This window comes from Rhinoraja longicauda, chromosome 3 (assembly GCF_053455715.1).
Source record: "Rhinoraja longicauda isolate Sanriku21f chromosome 3, sRhiLon1.1, whole genome shotgun sequence".
Classification (NCBI taxonomy): domain Eukaryota; kingdom Metazoa; phylum Chordata; class Chondrichthyes; order Rajiformes; family Arhynchobatidae; genus Rhinoraja; species Rhinoraja longicauda.
Genome location: NC_135955.1, coordinates 72,624,857 through 72,641,703, shown reverse-complemented (window position 1 = coordinate 72,641,703; position 16,847 = coordinate 72,624,857). Strand labels below are relative to the sequence as shown.

At 43.4% G+C, this 16,847-nt stretch overlaps 1 protein-coding gene across 7 annotated transcripts in view; it reads right to left on the bottom strand.

The window, feature by feature from the left end:
• Positions 1–7,165, bottom strand: part of LOC144592086 (uncharacterized) — a 128,464-nt gene extending 121,299 nt beyond the window's left edge. For 4 of the 7 annotated variants that reach the window (XR_013547067.1, XR_013547068.1, XM_078396391.1 and 1 more), the window contains exons 1-3: positions 6,975–7,154; positions 6,760–6,878; positions 1,041–1,127 (exon numbers count right to left, since the gene is read on the bottom strand). The gene's annotated coding sequence lies outside the window, so the exon portion shown is untranslated. Of the gene's footprint in view, positions 1–1,040; positions 1,128–6,759; positions 6,879–6,974 lie in introns of all 7 variants that reach the window. The other 3 variants (XM_078396394.1, XM_078396393.1, XM_078396395.1) reach the window with 3 other exon arrangements.
• Positions 7,166–16,847: the final 9,682 nt, after the last annotated feature.

The window sequence follows — 16,847 nt, the reverse complement described above, 5'->3', positions numbered from 1 at the left end:
TATCTGCAACCTGAGATATGTGCAAACTAATGCGAACATGTGATTTACTTTATTTAAGGCCTGGAGGCTCTGTAAAATGAACCTGTGCTGCCTACAGAGATAATTTGGATCTTTCCCAAACAGTCTAAGGTCTTTAATTTAAAGGTCATCTAATCCATGTTTATTGACTAAAATATTATGCAATGGGGAAATATGTATAAATAATGCTCTCAAGAATAGTACCAATGCCCCCATGTAAAAAAGGCAGTTGATTCCTAGATATTTAACACCAAAGTGCACACAATCTTATTAAGGAATTTAATAACACAGTAGCATACTGTATTTCTGATAAGGCATTGAAATGAAAAAAAAAGACCTGTTTACTTCAAATGATAATTTTCCTTCCTTTCTGATTTCAATTTCCATGACAACTAGTCACACACCAACTCAATGACTGGCATCCAAAAATAAGTTCTGGCTGAACCAAAATGTATTAGTGTCCTATCAATTACACAGGTCAGGTACAACAGCAATGCTATTTCAGAAATGTGCAAAATAGTTAAAGCTTAAGGTTTCCTTCATTTCAGCACAGCAAGGAAAATAAAACCAGCCTAATGAGAGATTGTTAATACATCGTCCTTTCACCTCTGGGAATGAGGTTTAAAACCAGGTCAGACTGATTGATGACTGTGTTCTCTGTCACTACCAATTGTAAAAGTCCTAAGTGAAAAGTGCACAGATGGTCTCAAGCCAGTTGCAGTTGGGCCAGAGCTGACAGCACAAGCAGTACACAGTTTGGTCCATATTGGCATTAGATCATCAATCTTGGTCAAAGTGGATGAAGTATGAAGTAGGAAATAGGAAAAATTAATGCTGCTCGACGGAGAAACTATGTCCCAATGAAGGCATGTTGTTGGAACATAACAGAGAGAGTTAATGATGAAATGGAAGAACACCATTCTCAGCACTGACTTCCCTCAATTTGACAATCAAAAATACAAATGAAACCGATAAGGATTGTTCACGGCAACTATCTTAGATTTTTAAAATAAATTGCCTACCTTGACTTTATTTCGAAAATGCTAATTTAATTATTCATTCACTTTTGCTGATTTTGGATGCTTTGGGTCGCTGTTAATGACTATCTTCTGTATTAGGACACAAAAAATAGCAAAGGCCAGAGTGAGATTTGTGAGAAAAGATATTTCAGTAAATACTTCATTAAAGCCCAATGACTACAAATTATTCAACATTTCAATCACTGATGCTTATCAAAGTGGGTATATCTGGGTAACAGTGCAGCACAACATGGTCCATTAAAAATGGATAACATTGTACAATCTTTATTATAATTTTAATACAGGAATATAGGAACACGAATGGGCAATTCAACTTTCATTGCTAACTCCATCATTCAATTATTTAATGACTGTTTTTTTATCTACTTCATCTTCTATGTTTCCATAGCTTGTGATAGCCATGCCTAACAAAACTATTGAATACTAGTTTAGAACAATTTTGCCTGTCTAGCCTCATCAACTTTTGAATTTCCCGTGATCTTCATTAGCTTTTTGACATTATTACAAGGGAACAGGTTCAAGGATCTGACTAGCAGAACAGAAAAAGGCTCACTCGTCTGCTTAATTCCAAATCAGTTTTATTGGCAAGAGAGAACCAAAACAATGCTTGTCTCAGTATGCTTGTTTACAGCAACAAACCTCTTTCTCTCTCTGCCTCCGTCCGCGGCGTTGATCGCGACTCAGCCCGTCAGTGAACCCCTCTCGTACATGAACTAACATCTGGCTTACTGGCGCCTGCCTTTATACAGGTAAGAAATCAGCTGTTGAAATAACCGCTGGTAAGTCCTGGCCAATAGAGCTGCTTCCAAATTCAAACTATAATCAATGGCAGGGGACTGCATCTGAGCGAGCCCCCCCCCCCCCTTTGGGAACAAAGCGCTATCAGCCGCAGACTTGCACGTAAAGCAATACTTAGTGCTACAGACTTGGCGTGCAAAGCAATACACACAGCACTGCCGATTTGGCGCGCAAAGGTTTAAACAAAGCCCCTGTCCGCTTGGCACGTGGGAATTTAAACAAAGAGCTGTCAATTATAACAAAGAGCTTTAAAAATAGTGCTACCGGCCACAGCGCCATGGGCTTTAAACATAGTGTTATGGGTTTTAAACATAGCGTTATGGTTCACAGACTGTTGAGGGCAAAATTCTCGTATAACAGATATTATCCCTGAAAACTGGAGCTTTTATTTTAAGCTTAAGGCACCTTTCTCTGGAGTCCCTTAAGGCTTCCCACCAACTACCCCATCAACTCTCAATGGCTTCATTACCCTCCATCCCACTCAAAATTCATCATTCAAAGGAACGTAACCAGTCTGCACATTTTAATCCTTGTAACCATTTTTTTTTCTCCAAACTTTGGTTCAGTTATTCTTCGAGGGCCAGTTCATTCTACTGACATTCTCACTGAAAAGGTACACATGTACTCCTGCAACATGCTGTGGTCGTGAACCACCTCAGGGGTTTGAATCAAATTGGAATTGCTGATGAGCACCGCTGAAACGGCAGGAATATGTGGGTCAGCCTGCTGAGGGGGAGATAGGGCCCTCTTTCTCGCATACCTTTTTACCTTCGAAAGCACCAATATAACAGTAATATACTCTTGTGGTAAGAATTACGCCCCCAAGTTATCACATGACTAACAATAGATCTGTATCTGAAGTAGGATTTTTAATAGGGAAATAAGAGCCATAACTCCTGCTTTATGTCCACATTCTAACACTGGCTTGACCTCGTGGCTAAAAAAAAGTGGCTCTTTAGATCCCGATCCATTGGCAAGATTATTTTATATTTTATTGAAGAGCATGAAGATTAAGATGTAGCGATTCAGCTGTCGCAGGTTAACAGGAATAAAAGTTGTCTACACTCAGGCTGTGTAATCTGAAGGGTTTAATCAATTGGAGGGTGGAATCATTGAAGAAGTAATTATAGAGATGTGAAAGATGAGTAGAAGAAGTCTTGGCAGTCTGAAAGCACAGGGTGATGGAGAGTTCTGAGAATCCTGTACTAATAACAAAAATGACCAAAAGAAAATGACAGAGATCGAACAACATGAGAGTAAGCTAAATGGCAGTGAACTAAAACATATTAACCATTAAAAAATAGTGGTGTCATTAAAATATTATTGGAGATCTCAATATTTTCACATTTCTATTCCTTGAAGAGTGTCTTATTTTCCATTGTTTAAATCAAATGTATTAGGCAAGCAAGAGAAAGTTACCAATCAAATTATCAAATTGAGTTAAAGGGGACTATTTTGCTCATCACGATAATGCTAGTCAAACCCTTACATTTTATTTTACTGCTACAGTATGGAAAAAAGCCTTCAGCCCACCGAGTCCATGCTGAACATCGATCACCTGTTCACACTAATTTTCTGTTATTCCATTTCACATCTACTCCCTAAAAGGGGCCAATTAACCTACAAACATGCACATCTCTGAGATGTGGGAGGAACCCAGAGCACCAGAGGAAACCCAAGTGGTCATATGGTCATAAGGTCATAAGTGATAGGAACATGAATTAGGCCATTCGGCCCATCGTCTACTCCGCCATTCAATCTGTGGAATTCTCTGCCTCAGAAGGCAGTGGAGGCCAATTCTCTGAATGCATTCAAGAGAGAGCTAGATAGAGCTCTTAAGGATAGTGGAGTCAGGGGGTATGGGGAGAAGGCAGAAACGGGGTACTGATTGAGAATGATCAGCCATGATCACATTAAATGGCGGTGCTGGCTCGAAGGGCCGAATGGCCTACTCCTGCACCTATTGTCTATTGTCTATTGTCTATTGATCTATCTCTCCATCCTAACCCCATTCTCCTGCCTTCTGCCCATAACCCCTGACACCCGTACTATTCAAGATTCTATCTATCTCTGCCTTAAGAATATCCACAGACTTGGCCTGGTCACAGGGAAAACATACAAATTCTACACAGACATCACCGGAGGTCGTGATTGAACCCGGGTCCCTGGCACTGTGAGGCAACTGCTCTATCAGCTGTGGCACTGTGCCGCCCATTATTAATCTTGAATGGTGGAAATGTCAAAGACTAGAAGGCATAGCTGTAAAGTTAGAGGGGGAAAGATTAATGGAGATGCGCAGAACAGGTTTTTTTACACAGAAGGTGCATGGAATCACTGCCAGGAATGTTTGTGTTAGCAGATGAGATAGTGGTGTTTAAGGCGGATTTAGATGGGCACATGAATATGCAGGAAATAGATGGATATGGATCACGGGGAGGTGTAGCAGATTAGTTTAACTTTGCATCATGTTCGGTACAGACATTGTGGGCTGAAGGGCCTGTTCCTGTGCTGTATTGTTCTATGCTCAATCTTCAACTGTAGGGTTCCCATAAAATAGGATACCTGACACATCACAGCTCAATTCACAGCAGACTAAATCAGAGGCTAGCGGTCTGATTAAGTTGCCAACATGTCCCTTGGGGAGGGTTAGAACACTGGCACTTTTCTTGGCTCAACTAAATCCAGAAGTGGGTGATAGGAGGCTGATTGATTTGAGAGTTTGAGATTTTAAACAATTCAAACCACACTTGTTTATGGACAATTCCCAGCCGTATGACTCTTTATGATCTGTGACATAACAGTGAGTGATCTCCTGGATGGCTGAAGTGATTCAGATTGAAGGGCAGCACAGTGGCACAGCTGGTAGAGCTAATGCCTCGCAGCGCCAGACCCAGTATGATCCTGACCTTGGGTGCTGCTGTCTGTGTGGAGTTTGCACCTTCTCTTTGTGACCACATGGGTTTTCTCCAGGTTTTCTCTCACATCCCAAAGACGTGTGGGTTTGTCGGTTACTTGGCCTCTGTAAATTGCCCCTAATGTGTAGGCAAAGTGAGATAACATAGAACTAGTCTGAACAGGTGATCAGTGGTCAGCGTGGATTAGGTGGGCCAAAGGGCCTGTTTCCACATTGTATCTGTAAATTAAATAACATGCTGCATCATTGAATAGACTGTCAGATGTTAAACAAATGAGGAGGAATTTTTTTAGTCAGAGGTGGTGAATCTGTGAAATTCATTACTACAGACAATGGTGGAGGCCAAGTCATTGGGTATTTTTAATGCAGAGATTGATAGGGTCTTGATTAGTAAGGGTGTCAAAGGTAATAAGGGGGAGGGAGGAGAATGGGGCTGAGAGGGAAAAATAAAAGAGCTATGATTGAATGGCGGAGCAGACTCAATGGGCCAAATGCCTAATTCTGTTCTGATATCTTGTGATCTTATGAAATTAGTTCAATAGAAAACCCGAGATCATGCACAATTGTAGTCCTGACCTTTACAGATGTTCTCCAGAGTGATAGAGCTGAGATGTGGAAAGACGTGGCTGGGCTTAGCTCAGTGAACAGGTTAAATGGCTAGGTGAGGATGGGGCTTACAGATATATCAGAGGTCAGGATAAGTCTATTCAACAGAAAGATCAAGGTCAAAGAAGGTCTTTTAAGTTTGGGTCTGGAGATTTGGTGAAGGAAGTGAGGATATGGACTTGGAAGTCATAGCCTGGGCCACGGGGGAAAAGATAGTCAGTGGACTTGGAACGCTGGGGGATAATAGAGATTTGGGTGGGTGGAGAAGACCAGTGAGCAAAGGGATATTGTTGCTATGGGGGAAGGAGGGAAATGGAAGTAACGGAAGGGTCTCAAAGAGTGCTGTGGTATGAAAACTAAGTTATCCCTCAATGGACACTTCTTGAAAAATTTGGTTTAATTTGCCTGACAATGCATGCATCGGGAATGATGTTGTCTTCTGCATGGCTGAAGCCTAAATTGCAAACGGTATGTAAAAGTGAGTCACTCTAGAATGTGACAGGGAACAAAATGAAAGTGGCTGACAAAAATAGCCAACAGTGTAATGAAGACGAATGGGGCAGCATGGTGTCACAGTGGTAGAATAGCTGCCTTACAGCGCTAGCTGCACCAGAGATCCGGGTTCGAACCCAAATATGTGTGCTGTCTGTATGGAGTTTGTACGTTCTCCCCGTGACGCGTGGGCTTTCTCTGAGATTTTCAGTTTCCTCCCACACTCCAAAGACATACAGGTTTGTAGGTTAATTGGCTTGTTGTAAATGTAAATTGTCCCTAGTGTGTATGGGATAAGTGTTAATGTGCGGGGATTGCCGGTCGGTCCAGACTCGTTGGGCTGAAGGGCCTATTTCCACGCTGCATCTCTAAACTAAACTAAACTAAACTAAACTAAACTAAACTAAACTAAACTAAACTAAACTAAACTAAACTAAATTAAACTAAACTAAACTATTTTTTATGCAGCAAATATTTATTGCCTGGGCAGCCTTGCCAAGGGATTGTGAATGCAGGATTGATCGATGGCTTTCACAGGGAATGAACAAGTACAAGGGGATGAGAGTGAGGGAGTGGGATTAACCAGATTACTCTTGTTTATAGAGACAACATGGAATCGATGAACCCAATGGCCTCCTTCCATACAGTAACCTCTCCGTGATTGTGTGCCAAGTTCAAATTTCTAGAGAATGTGAAATGGTGCAGAAATTGTCATTATTATGTTTTTACTCCAGCTCAAGTCAATTTTCAATCACTTAGTGCTAAAAAAACACCATTATGTGATTGAATTTCTAGACCTAGATGGTGGAAAATTAACACTCCCAGACAGACTGAGAATAAATGATGCTATTGACTCCGTAGTTAAAGAAACATTAACATATTAAACCTTGCCTTTGTTCTACTGCAAATCTTCACGCCCACATTGATACTGAGAGCGTAACAGTCTGTTACGTGTGTTCTGTGCTGCCTGCAGATATAATTTACAATCACCAATATTAATCCTGTGCGTGCTGTGAACAGCAAGAAAATTAAATCAATAAATAATTTCTCACAAGCATAAAAGCATCATTTTGTCAAATATAACGACGATGACTTGTTCTGCCTACCTTTTTTGATACCAATTCTTCACCATTTCTCAGAGCTAAGGTTTCGATTCAATGCTTACATTAAATTCCAAAGATTCACTCCGATGCTTTTGGCATTAATACCAATGTATTTAAACTAATCCTTCAAGCATTTCCTTAAGTGCTTGATCTTTAATCTCATATTCCTGAGGGATTATGTATATCTTATTTTTGGTTGGTTGGGAGTAAACCTTCTGAGTGTGTGTCATTGGCAAGGTTGCTCCGTGCCGTTGGAATGCACCAGCTAGTCCCGGGTGTGTTTTTTTGCAATTTTCTGTCAATGGAAAGTAAACTATGTGCAGCTGCCTGTAATTTTCTGATGCACATGCAAGTTACCTTACCAGTGGTGTTTATTTAATCGTTCGCCTTAGACCAAAGGACCCGAGAGTTCAGAAATAACTCACTTGTGGTTAACTACTTTGGGTACGCTGTGGCTGAGATTGGTACCGTGTAAAATGAACAAAATTCTTTCTTCAGCATCAATCTTCTTATCTTCCTCCTCCTTTTTCAGCATATTTGGAAGCAGACGTGAACCTGCCATGATTTTAAAATGCAGACTATGTTTTTATAAGCCATGTGGTGCACATTATGACTTATTCTGCTAAATTTCCCCCAAATAAAAAATGTCTAAGAAGGAAAAAAACCCACCTTTCTTTCAAGCGAATTCAAAAGCAGCAATATTTTGTGATTCAAGTGTAATTTATGCATTCTTTTTTAATACAAATAACACGAGATGTCATAATGGCAACAGTGATAAAAATGATAGTGTCATGCCCCTTTGAAGAATACTGACATGAAACATAACTTAAATCTTAAAAGGCTGCGGCTTATATCCGGAGATCGGTGATTACATCATTTCCTCATAATTATAACTGCACTAACATAATATCATAAAAACTGGGGGATTTTAAAAAGGCTTAATGCTGAGATCATTGAGGAAAATTTTGGTTCCTGTCCAAATAATCACATTTTTATCGGATTGCAGATGCAGCAATACTGAAACAAGCATTTGGTCCATCAAATGTACACATGGGCTTTTCTTCTGAGTCAGAAGGCCTATTTCTACTCCAATACCCTTTCTTTTTCTCTGGATAATATATTAAATCGTGGGGTTTTTACCACAACTGTCCATGTTGCAGTCACCCCTGACTGATAACACAATGTTATTAAGGAAGAGCCTCCTTGGCCACAGAACCAACCTGCACTGCACATTTTGACCATCCATGCACTTCTCCTCAGCCTGTTTCTTAACTCAGTAAAATGCAACAGAGGGCGTGCAGCGTAGGTTTACTAGGTTAATTCCCGGAATGGCGGGACTTTCATATGTTGAAAGAATGGAGCGACTAGCCTTGTATACACTGGAGTTTAGAAGGATGAGAGGAGATCTTATCGAAACGCGTAAGATTATTAAGGGGTTGGACACGTTAGAGGTAGGAAACATGCTCCCAATGTTGGGTGAGTCCAGAACAAGGGGCCACAGTTTAAGAATAAGGGGTAGGCCATTTAGAACTGAGATGAGGAAAAACTTTTTCAGTCAGAGAGTTGTGAATCTGTGGAATTATCTGCCTCAGAAGGCAGTGGAGGCCAATTCTCTGAATGCATTCAAGAGAGAGATGGATAGAGCTCTTAAGGATAGCGGAGTCAGGGGGTATGGGGAAGAACGGGGTACTGATTGAGAATGATCAGCCATGATCACATTGAATGGCGGTGCTGGCTCGAAGGGCCGAATGGCCTCCTCCTGCACCTATTGTCTATTGTCTATTGAAATGGAAACTGCTGGAAACAAGTCAAGTCAAGTTTATTGTCATGTACATAAGTACGATGAGGAACAGGTACAATCTCCTTCTTGCGCATGGCGTGCACAGCCTAAAGTTGTAGGTCAAGGGTAAGCATCCAGGCCAGGGCAGCATCAGTTGCTGGGTGGATGGCCTTGATGCCACCAGGGAAAAGCCTCAGTGACCAGTCATTCACGATGTGTGGGATGGTCTGGTCTGGATATCTGCAGTCGCAAGCAGGGCTGTCTGTCATCCCCCACTTGTGCAGGTGATGGGCTGTTCGTGCATGGAGGGTGTGGATCCTGTTCAGGGTTAGCTATTGCTTGCGATGGAGGTCAAATCCTGGTGGTTTCACTGTGGGGTCTGTGATGACCTCTCCATTGTTGGTGTTGGCATCTTTCCAGGCTCTGCGCCACTCAGTCTTGGGGTCAAGTCAAGTCAAATTTATTTGTCACATACACATACACGATGTGCAGTGAAATGAAAGTGGCAATGCCTGTGGGTTGTGCACAAAAAGAATTACAGTTACAGCATATAAATAAAGTTAATAAGTTACTATTAGTGTCGACAAAAATTTAGTCTCTGGGGTTATAAAAGTTGACAGTCCTGATGGCCTGTGGGAAGAAGCTCCGTCTCATCCTCTCCGTTTTCACAGCGTGACAGCGGAGGCGTTTGCCTGATCGTAGCATCTGGAACAGTCCGTTACTGGGGTGGCAGGGGTCCCTCATGATCTTGCTTGCTCTGGATCTGCACCTCCTGGTGTATAGGTCCTGCAGGGGGACGAGTGTAGTTCCCATGGTGCGTTCTGCCGAACGCACTACTCTCTGCAGGGCCATCCTGTCCTGGGCAGAGCTGTTCCCATACCAGACTGTAATGTTGCCGGACAGGATGCTCGCTACAGCCCCAGAGTAGAAGCAATGAAGGATCCTCAGAGACACTCTGAATTTCCTCAGTTGTCTAAGGTGGTAAAGGCGCTGCTTAGCCTTACCCACCAGTGCGGCAATGTGCGTTGCCCACGTCAGATCCTCTGCGATGCGGACTCCCAAGTATTTAAAACTGCTCACCCTATCCACAATAGACCCATTTATCTCCAGTGGCGTGTACGCCCTTGGATGTTTAGCCCTTCTGAAGTCCACAATCAGCTCCTTTGTTTTAGTGACATTCAAGAGGAGGCTATTGTCCTGACACCAGAGTGCCAGATCAGCCACCTCCTCCCGGTAGGCCTTCTCATCGTTGTTGGAGATCCGGCCCACCACCACAGTGTCATCAGCAAACTTGATGATGGAGTTTGAGCTGAACCTGGCCCCACAGTCATGTGTGTACAGGGAGTACAGTAGGGGGCTAAGGACGCAGCCCTGGGGAGATCCTATGTTCAGGGTGAGGGAGCTAGATGTGTGTTCCCCCATCCTGACCACTTGGGGCCTGGCAGTGAGAAAGTCCAGGACCCAGGCACACAGAGGGGTGCTAAGCCCCAGTTCCAGCAGCTTCTCAACCAGTCTGCTGGGGACTATTGTGTTGAATGCTGAACTAAAGTCAATGAACAGCATCCTCACATAGCCCCCCTGGCTGTCCAGATGAGAGAGAGCGGTGTGTAGAACCTGGGAGACCGCATCATCCGTGGACCTGTTCGGACGGTATGCGAACTGTAGTGGGTCCATGTTGCGAGGAAGGAGGGCGCAGATGTGCTTCTTGACTAGCCTCTCAAAGCATTTCATGACAACCGAGGTGAGGGCCACCGGTCGGTAGTCATTTAAACACGCTGGAGAGGCATTCTTTGGCACCGGTACAATGATGGATCTTTTGAAGCATGCAGGGACCATGGACTTTGCCAAGGAGAGGTTGAATATTGTGGTGAGCACTGGAGCAAGCTGAGTAGCACAAGACTTTAGTACTCGCCCAGATATACCATCTGGGCCTCCAGCTTTCCTCGTGTTCACACGCGTCAGAGCCCACCTCACCTCATGCTCGGACACCGAGAATGTGTGCACATCCCCGGCTGTGGATCCCCCTCCAGCCTCGCTAGCCAGCGCCCCTTCGGTGCTGTTTTTAGACGGCGAGCTGGTGGTGTTACCCGTCTCAAACCGTGCATAAAAAGAGTTCAGGTCATCAGCTAAGGAGGAGCCGGCACTTCCGGTTGAGGGGGTGCTGGGCCTGTAGCTAGTTATAGTCCGTAGCCCCTGCCAAAGACACCTGGTGTCCTGCTGCTCCATCAGTGACTCCATCTTGTCCCGGTACCTCCTTTTTGCATCCTTCACTGCCCTTCGCAGTCGGTAGGACTCTCCCTTGTAGTCGTCCATGTTGCCGGATGCCAGGCCGGAGTTGTAAGCAGCGGTGCGAGCATTCAAGGCCACGCGAATAGACCTGTCCACCCAGGGTTTTTGGTTAGGGAAGATACTGACCCTTACCGTGGGGATGATGGTATCGGCTATTGTGGCAATGAAGTCCGTAACCGCTTCCGCAAACTCATTTACGTCTCTGGAACTTGCTTGGAACATGTTCCAGTCGACCTCGCTCAGTGCATTCTGCAGCATGGCCTCCGAATGGTCAGCCCACCGCTTTACGTCCCTCGTCACTGTCGCTTCCCGTACTATCCGTTGTTTGTACTCCGGCAGCAGGAAAATGGCAGCGTGGTCAGATTTCCCAAAAGGAGGGAGAGAAATGGCCTTGTAGCCTTTCCTGAATGGCGTGTAGCAGTGGTCCAAAGTTCTTTCCCCCCTGGTGACGCACGTGATGTGTTGGTAGAAGTTGGGCATGACCTTTTTGAGATTTCCCCTATTGAATTCTCCAGCCACCAGCACAGCCGCATCAGGGTTCTTGTTTTGGTGTTGACACAACACATCGTGTAGGGTGGACAGTGCCACGTCGGTGTCCGCATGCGGTGGGATATAGACGGCTGTGATGATCACCGAGCTGAACTCCCGGGGTAGGTAGAATGGTCGGCATGAGATAGTTAGATGTTCCAGGTCCGGCGAGCAGGAACGAGAAAGCGTCTTAATATTTCCAGGATTACACCAGTTATTATTGGTCAAGAAGCAGACTCCTCCGCCCTTGGATTTCCCGGATTCTTCCGTTCTGTCCGCCCGGAAAACAGTGAAGGACTCGGATGGGCAGATCACCTGGTCAGGCACCAGCGGGGTCAGCCATGTTTCAGTCAGACAAAGGAAGTTACAGTTCTTTATGTCCCTCTGGAATCTGATCCTTGCCCTCAGGTCATCCAGCTTGTTCTCCAGGGACTGGACATTGGCCAGAAGCATGCTGGGCAGAGGTGGACGTAAGGCTTGGGTTCTCAGCCTGTTCCGAATCCCCCCTCGCTTCCCTCGGTGTTTTTTCCGACTTTCCCACTGACCTGCGTTCCCACTGCTGCTGCCGCGGTGCGCTCCTTTGATGATTCTGCTAGGCAGTGAAAACAAAAAAAAACTGGAGAAACAAGACAGCGCAAAACATAATTTAGAAAAATAAGTCCATGGTAGTGCAAGAAGTTGTCCATAGTGTTCTGTTGCTGCAATGCTCAGTATCTGCAGAAAGTATAAATGAGTTAATGTTTTGGGTTCAGATTCTATAGATTTACAGATCTATCCAGAGCTATAATACAAACTCATATGTCACATATTCACTCTTTCAAACCTGCTGAATATTACCAACATTTTCTATTTTAGTTTCAGGTTTCCAATATATTTTGTACCAAAATTGCTAATCCAAAGAAATTTTGAATGTTTCTTCTATAATTTTTAAATATTTACCTATTCCCTTCACTCATTTATAATTCTCACCACATTGTTGCAAATTCTGTTTTTTTTAATTTAATAAAATATGTTGTCTGTGGCTCCTTTCTTCTTCTCCTGTTCCTCACCATTTCAGGTGCATGGTTCTTCTTCACAACAGACTTAAGGGCCTGTCCCACTTTAGGCGATTAGAAGGCGACTGGCGGCGACCAGGCTGTCGCCGACAGTTCGCCGGGTGTCGCGGGCATGATCGTGAGGAGTCTTCCAAGAATCGTAGTGGATCTCAGAACGTCGCTGAGAAATCATCCGGAGTGAAATTTCTCAGCGACAGCTGGCTTGTCGCCAGGTATCGTTGCTTATTGCGGGCGCTGTCACCTGCTGTCCCCAGGTTTGCTAGGTTCTCTTAGATGCATTCAGAAGCACATTACATTAAAATAAGTAAAGTCATTTCAAAATACCATAAAATGCTTGTGTTTAACCAAATTATTTACCGTCAGGACATTTGCCAGGTAGATTGGAGGCGACAGTTTGACGGTCAGGTAAGCGTGGGAATTTTCGCGATGTTTATGGCCATCAGCCATTACATTTAAAGTGGGCTCCCAACCCAGATATGCAACCCAGAAACCAGATATACATCTCCCGTACATTTTCAAAGAATGCCCACACACTTTTCACAAAAATCCACTTAACCACTTTTTAAATCATTTTTAAAGAGCATTTGCTTAAGCAGCCAAAAGTAACTGCATGGATCTGAGAAGAGATAACGTTCATATAGTTACAGCAAGGATTTTAAGATGATCTTTGGAATATTTGGGTTTCCTATTCACCGTGACTTCAGAGAAAGAAGCATGTATTTCCTTACGAAAAGTGCAAATAGGCATTTGAGATGCTGATCTGCTCCAAGTGGAATGTTTACCTGTGGCTTTTCTCCTCAATTTCTTTGACATCGCCGTGATAGTCAGTCAACACACAGCCGCACAGACTAAGCACTAGGGACATGAGTGCTTATTGGGAAACAAATTACAATTCAGCAACAGTAAACTCCACATTACAGACTGAGCCAGCACTGTGCACGATTGATTTCAGAGCTCAGCTATTATTACCGAGCTGAATATGTGTCACCTTTAAAATCAAATAATATTTACATTATTAATGACCTATTTTAACACTATTAACTTTTATTTCCAGCTATATTTTCATCAATTAATCATGCCAAATTACACAAATTTTTATCATGTACCTCCGTAATTACAGCAAGCATCATTATACGTGACCATCACCTTTGAGGTAATTATATGAGCATGTTGGAAACTTCAGGGGATAGTGTCAAAAATAGGGAGAAGATGGAAGGGGATATAATAAGGAATGGATATCACAATTACTTTTCTTTTAATTGGGTGGTAATTAAAAATGTAGCAGTTTATAATTAATATACTGTTTAAATTGGCTGTAAGTTATGAAGTTATGAGTCTATCTACATCATTTTAAAATCTACAGCCTTCCATTTTTTTAATATAAACTTAATTTGGCCAGATCACTAGGAACAATGAAGTTTACAATGAACTATGCCAGACAGTGCACTGAGCTGGTGCTGATTCTCTCCTAGACCAATCCAAATTAATTCTCGAATCTTGTCATCTTTCCCTGGGCAATTACTTTTTTTTGGTTTCAACAGATCTCTTTCCCTTAAACAAATGTAATGATGTCTGCCTTGACCACTACCTTTAGAAATATATTAAATTTTGCAATTGGAATTCATGCAAGAAAATCTCATTTCATTCCTCTCCTTCTCTTGATTCTTTTAAACGTGAAACTGATTATCTTTTCCCAACAATTCCCTAATAAGAGTTAATGATCTTCCTCATTTGCCATATTCTAATTCATAATTCATGTTCAATATTCAAAATGATTTTCACCCCATTAAATTTCCTATTAGCACTATCCTCCAATGGCAAAAGTCCCAAATCCTTTTGCATTATTACAAAGCATTGAAAATGCATTGACAAGCCATTTAGCCAAACTGATCAATGCAGACATTCATACTTTACAAGAACCTCCCCCAATTCTGTACTTATTACCATCTGCTTCATATGTGTGCGGCACGGTGGCGCAGCAGTAGGGTTGCTGCCTTACAGTGCCTTACAGTATGGGTTCAATCCTGACTACAGGTGCTGTCTGTACGGAGTTCTCACCACGTGGGTTTTCTCCGAGGTCTTCGTTTTCCTTCCACACTCCAAAGATGTACAGGTTTGTAGGTTAATCGGCTTGGTAGAAATTGTCCTTAGTGTGTGTAGGGTAGTGTTAGTGTGCGGGGATTGTTGGTCGGTGCGGATTCGGTGGGCCTAAGGGCCTGTTTCCGCGCTGTGTCTCTAAACTAAACTAAACTAAATATATGCATCAAAACAACTTTTAAATAGATCTGTGCTGTCTGCTTCTGTCACGTAAACAATGATTTCTACATTCTCACCTCACTTTTAAATGACCTCCCCTTTATTCTTAGACTGTGGCCCCTGGTTCTGGACTCCCCCAACATTGGGAACATTTTTCCTGCATCTAGCTTGTCCAGTCCTTTTATAATTTTATACGTCTCTATAAGATCTCCTCTCATCCTTCTAAACTCCAGTGAATACAAACCCGGTCTTTTCAATCTTTCCTCATATGACAGTCCTGCCATCCCAGGGATTAACCTCGTGAACCTATGCTGCACTGCCTCAATAGCAAGGACATCCTTCCTCAAATTAGGAGACCAAAACTGCACACAATACTACAGATGTGGTCTCACCAGGGCCCAATACAACTGCAGAAGGACCTCTTTGCTCCTATACTCAAATCCTCTCATTATGAAGGCCAACATGCCATTTGCTTTCTTCACTGCCTGCTGTATCTGCACTATTACTTTCAGTGATTGGTGTACAAGGACACCCAGGTCTCGTTGCACTTCCCCTTTACCTAATCTGACACCATTGAGATAATAATCTGTCTCCTTATTTTTGCCGCCAAAGTGGAAACCTCACATTATCTACATTATACTTCATCTGCCATGGATTTGCCCACTCACTCAACCTGTCCACGTCACCCTGCAATCTCCTAATATCCTCTTTGCAGTTCACACTGCCATCTAGCTTTGTGTCATCTGCAAACTTGCTATTGTTACTTCTAATTCCATCATCCAAATCATTAATGTATATTGTAAATAGTTGCTGCCCCAGCACCGAGCCTTGCGGCACTCCACTCGCCACTGCCTGCCATTCTGAAAAGGATCCATTTATTCTTACACTTTTCTTCCTGTCTGCCAACCAATTCTCTATCCATGTCAACACCCTACCCCCAATACCATGTGCTCTAATTTTGCTCACCAATCTCCCATGTGGGACCTTATCAAAGGCTTTCTGAAAGTCTAGATACACTACATCCACTGGCTCACCTTCATCCATTTTACTTGTCACATCCTCAAAAAATTCCAAAAGATAAGTCAAGCATGATTTCCCCTTCATAAATCCATGCTGACTTGAACCAATTCTTTTACTGCTATCCAAATGCGCCATTATTACCTATTTCATAATTGACTCCAAAATCTTCCCCACCACCGATGTCAGGCTATCTGGTCTATAATTCCCCGTTTTCTCTCTCTCGCTCCTTTCTTGAAAAGTGGGATAACATTAGCTACCCTCCAATCCACAGGAACTGATTCTGAATCAATTGAACATTGGAAATTGATCACCAATGCGTCCACGATTTTCTAGAGGCACCTCCTTGAGTACCCTGGGATGCAGACCATCAGGCCCTGGGGATTTATCAGCATCTCCTGCGGTTGCTGGGGAAGGTACCTGGGGAGGGGGTGGTTTGGGAGGGAAGGGATGAGTTAACCATGGAGTTGCGGAGGGAGTGGTTTCTGCGGAAGGCGGAAAGTGGTGGAGATGGAAAGATGTGACTAGAGGTGGGATCCTGTTGGAGGTGGCGGAAAAGTCGGAGGATTATGTGTTGTATGCGATGACCAATGGGGTGGAAGGTAAGGACTAGGAGGACTCTGTCCCTGTTGCAACTAGAGCAAGGGCAGAGCTGCGGGGTACTGAGGAGACACATGTGAGGGCCTTATCTATGATGGAAGAGGGGAGCCCACATTCCCTAAAGAATGAGGACATCTCGGATGTCCTGGTATGGACCACCTCATCTTGGGCGCAGATGCAGTGTAGATGGATGAATTGGGTGTAGGGGATAGAGTCTTTGCAGGAAGCAGGGTGGGAAGAAGTGTAGTCGAGACAGTTGTGGGAGTCAATGGGTTTGTAATAGACGTCAGTCGATAGTCTATCTCCTGTAATAGAGACGGTGAGATCAAAAAAGGGGAGGGAGGTGTCGGA